The sequence below is a fragment of the Stegostoma tigrinum genome, chromosome 36 (assembly GCF_030684315.1).
Source record: "Stegostoma tigrinum isolate sSteTig4 chromosome 36, sSteTig4.hap1, whole genome shotgun sequence".
Lineage (NCBI taxonomy): Eukaryota > Metazoa > Chordata > Chondrichthyes > Orectolobiformes > Stegostomatidae > Stegostoma > Stegostoma tigrinum.
Genome location: NC_081389.1, coordinates 129,255 through 134,010, shown reverse-complemented (window position 1 = coordinate 134,010; position 4,756 = coordinate 129,255). Strand labels below are relative to the sequence as shown.

The following is a 4,756-nucleotide window of genomic DNA, read 5'->3' as shown; positions in this document are numbered from 1 at the left end:
CTGTGTCTATCCCTATAAGAATGTTGTAACTTTCTGAGAATGTTGCCCATTCTGAAATCTTCTTGTTGAGTACAGATTAAAATCAACTAATTATTGTAACATTTCTTGATCATTATCCACTTTCAAGTGTTTTCCGATCACAGATTGAATTGCTGGAGATAAATTAACTGAAGCTCTGAACAAAATCTTAAACAATTTACTCAACAGTAAATACTAAATCATGAAATGTTACTTAGAAATTGTTATGACAGTACAGCTGACATTGAGAATCACTTTCTGTCTGTTCCAGTTGAAGGCATTCAACAGAAACACAAAGACGTGCTCTGGATACAGGCAGAAAAACTAAAAGTGAAAGCTATCCTAATAAAGGTAAAGATTCAGCTGGTTGATCAATGCACTGAGTTAATGCTCATCTTGAATGTACGAGGTCAGGCAGTTGTACAACATGAACTGCTAGTAAGAGGCTGAGATCATGAAGAGTGGGGAGAGAAACATCTCCAGGGAAAACTGGAAAATGTACAATCTGCTCAATTGTTTTTGGCAGAGAAATTCCATATCTGGGAGTACGGTAGCAGTGATTGGAGGCCCAGGGATTGGGAAAACAACAGTGGTACGAAGATTGTTTATGACTGGGAAACTGGGAAAATATACCCACAGTGTCAGTTTGTTTTCAGTTTTAAATTCTGGGATTCAAGTGCTATTAACTGTAAAATAAATCTGAGGAGTCTGATAGTAGGGTCACAATCCTTATTTTGGGAAAGTTCTGGGAGAGCACTGGAAGGATCCAGAGAGGTTGCTTTTTATATTTGATGAGTTTTAGGAGAGTATAGACTTTACTGAGTCAGAGAAATACAGAACCTGAGTTTGTGTGCATAGATCCCGAATGCTGGTGTGAAGTGTGTGTGAGAGATAATGGGAACTGCAGATGCTGGAGAATCCAAGATAATAAAATGTGAGGCTGGATGAACACAGCAGGCCAAGCAGCATCTCAGGAGCACAAAAGCTGACGTTTCGGGCCTAGACCCTTCATCAGAGAGGGGGATGGGGTGAGGGTTCTGGAATAAATAGGGAGAGAGGGGGAGGCGGACCGAAGACGGAGAGAAAAGACAAGAGAGTTGCAATGGGAGAGAGATTCCCTGAGGTTGGTCCGGAGGGAGGAGGGTAACTTCTTCAGGTTAGGCATCCCTGGAAGAGGCTTCGCAGTGAGGTTAAAATTGTATCAGAGATGATGGGAACTGCAGATGCTGGAGAATCCAAGATAATAAAATGTGAAGCTGGATGAACACAGCAGGCCCAGCAGCATCTCAGGAGCACAAAAGCTGATGTTTCGGGCCTTGACCCTTCATCAGAGAGGGGGATGGGGTGAGGGTTCTGGAATAAATAGGGAGAGAGGGGGAGGCGGACTGAAGATGGAGAGAAAAGACAAGAGAGTTGCAATGGGAGAATCCAGAACCCTCACCCCATCCCCCTCTCTGATGAAGGGTCTAGGCCCGAAACATCAGCTTTTGTGCTCCTGAGATGCTGCTGGGCCTGCTGTGTTCATCCAGCCTCACATTTTATTATCTTGGATTCTCCAGCATCTGCAGCACCTGTTCACAGACACGTGGAAGAGAACGAGACCCTCCACACCACGAGCGATATTCCTTCGTCCTGCTGGGTCCTTGGTCTGTCATTGCATCCCTTCTTCACACAATGTGACAGAGAGTTCCCAAGGCCATCACTCAACTCTATTCCCACTATATTTACAACATTCTGAGACACCATGGCTGAGAGATTGAAAATCCCCACAATATGTTACGGAAAGTTGGTGAGATGGCCTTCACAGCAGCCTTTGAGAAGAAAATTGTGTCTAGTGATGGAGATCAAGTATGATCTGTAGCTTTCCCAGTTCCTGGCTTTATGATGGACCTTTCCAGAGAGATGGTTCTTTCCACAGTGTGGTTTACACCTTCCCACATCTCACCATCCAAGAGTTTGCAGCTTCTCTTGATGTATTCCTGTCTCCATATCCCGTGAATACCCAAAGTCTCAGTGAGGAAGACAGTTGATTTGTGGTATTTCTGCATTTTACTGCTGGTCTCTCCTCCTCACGGGCAGCCTGGAGATTTTTCTGGTTGCAACGACCTGTGAGAGGTTCACTGCGTGAAGGAGAAGATTTGAAAGTCAGATTGGAAACACAGCATGTCAAAACTGATGAAAGGAACCTTCTGAGTATGTTGCACATTTTGTTTGAGATTCAGAAAAAAGCATTGGCTTACATTGTACTTGGTTCTGCAGAAATCCTTACGTTTTGTGGGTTGGATCTGAAACCAGTTGAGTATGCAGTCCTCTCTCACCTCATAAACTGTGTGATGAAATAAGGGAACATGATTTGGAATCCTGCAGCATTGAGTGTGAAAACCTTCAGCAACTGATACCTACAGTTCACAAATCTCTGGTATTGAGGTAATTCTTTACTATCTCTAACTGGTAAACAAATTGTAGAACTATCACAGAAGGAAATAAATGGTTCACAATTCAGAGAAATTAAAATTTTACTTCTCTCTGAACTAAGGCTGTAAGATTTAAGAATTTCCAACAGCACAGAATATTGAGAAATGGAGTTTACAGCTATGACAGTAAAACACAAGCGGTGGGAAATCAGCCTCCAACAAAATGCCTGAACTGAACAGCCCGCAGTAGGGACATGCTCCACAAACATGGTGAGGCTTGTCAGTGTCTGCACAGAGATGAACTCTGATTGTCAGAATGAGACTGGGTGGAGGGGCATTTAAAGGCTTTAAAGATGGTGATTTATTTAACAAACACATTTGCTCAGTGACCCAAGTGTGTGTAGAGTGGGACCTGTCAAAATCCATTGTTAATTAAAGAAACTTTGAGTATTAATTCGCTGTTTATTTTTAAGCATTTCCTGGGACATCTAAGAAGGAGAAAAGACAAGATCCTGGTTTGATTTAATTTGTTTCTCATACTCTGAATGTTTCTGTTTCGGCTGTGGGACAATAAACTGGGAGGCTCAGGAGTAATGCTCCTGTCTCTTGGTCTCAGGAAACCAGGTTGTAAAATACAAAAAATTCAGTAAGTACTACAATCTGAGTTTATGTATATGAAGGTGCATATTGAATGGTATATGTCAGTCTCAGTATCAGTGATATGGCATTAACCCTGACTCTTCTTATTTCTCTCTCTCCGAACCCAGTCAGTGGGGTACTGGTTTCACAGCTTCTTGAGGTGAGGATCTCACCTCTGCCATCCGTGTAAACCAGTCCCTCATTTTTCTCAACCTACGATCAAACACTTTCACACATCAATATGTCCCCACTCTCTACCAACTCATAAAGAACTGCAGGAATCTGAAGCAAATCTGATGAGTGTCTGTCTAAAAGGCTTATGTAACCAGCAGCATTTTAATGTTTTTGTCAGAGCTATTGATTGAAGTTTTTAAATTGTTATTGAAGTAATAAGTTCACTGCCCCTATTCCCACAATGCTGCTCAATTTGTTTATTTCTTTTTTCATCCTCAATGATTTTAGGCAGGTCACCTGGGCAACTGAAATCACTGCAGGGCACAAGGCCTGGACTGAACGTGACAGTGTAAACATTTCAGTTCATAAACACCACTCCTTGCATCATAGGGACATTCCTATATTCACTGTCCCTCCCTTTAAATGGCTGCACTCCAGGTTGAAATCTCACAGACTGTTTCCAGGTATCCACCTCAGGCTCAGTGAGAATGTGAGAGACGATTATGTTGAGTACCTGTTAAGTATCCTACCATTCCCCATTGGGTATCGGGAAGTTACAGCTACAATTCAAGCAGACACACCAAGACAAACATCTCGGGGCAATTTGAGTTAAAAGTTACAATGATTTTACCAACAATATCGACAGCTGAGAAATGGGCAGAAAAGAAGCTTATCATTTTGGTATAAAACTGGTGTTTCAGATGCTTAAAATAGAAATGGCAAAGTTTCTGTGAGACTGCTGATTTATCATGGCCATTTCTCAGTAGATGAGCAAGTTAAGGGATAGATATACATTCAGACATCCTGATCATCATGTGTTCTCGCAGACAGCATCTGCTGTATCCACTTGAGCAGGCAGACCACGCCATTGAACAACTACTTATAGAACATAGAACATTACAGCACAGTACAGGGCCTTCAGCCCTCGACGTTGTGCCGACCTGTCATATCGATCTCAAGCCCATCTAACCTACACTATTCCATGTAAGTCCATATGCTTATCCAATGACGACTTAAATGTACCTATAGTTGGCGCATCTACTACCATTGAAGGCAAAGTGTTCCATTCCCTTACTACTCTTTGAGTAAAGAAAGTACCTCTGACATCTGTCCTATATCTTTCACCCCTCAATTTAAAGCTATGCCCCCTCGTGCTCGCTGTCACCATCCCAGGAAGAAGGATCTCCCTATCCACCCTATCTAACCCTCTGATTATTTTATATGTTTCAATTAAGTCACCTCTCAACCTTCTTCTCTCTAATGAAAACAGCCTCAAGTCCCTCAGCCTTTCCTTGTAAGACCTTCCCTCCAAACCAGGCAACATCCTAGTAAATCTCTTCTGCACCCTTTCCAAAGCTTCCACATCCTTCTTATAATGCAGTGACCAGAACTGTACACAATACTCCAAGTGAGGCCGCACCAGAGTTTTGTACAGCTGCATCATAACCTCTTGGTTCCGGAACTTGATCCCTCTATTAATAAAAGCTAAAACACTGTATGCCTTCTTAACA

General features: G+C 42.4%; 1 pseudogene; it reads left to right on the top strand.

Annotated features, from left to right (window-relative positions):
• Window positions 1-225: 225 nt before the first annotated feature.
• On the top strand, window positions 226-3,554 carry LOC132206351 (uncharacterized; annotated as a pseudogene).
• Window positions 3,555-4,756: the final 1,202 nt, after the last annotated feature.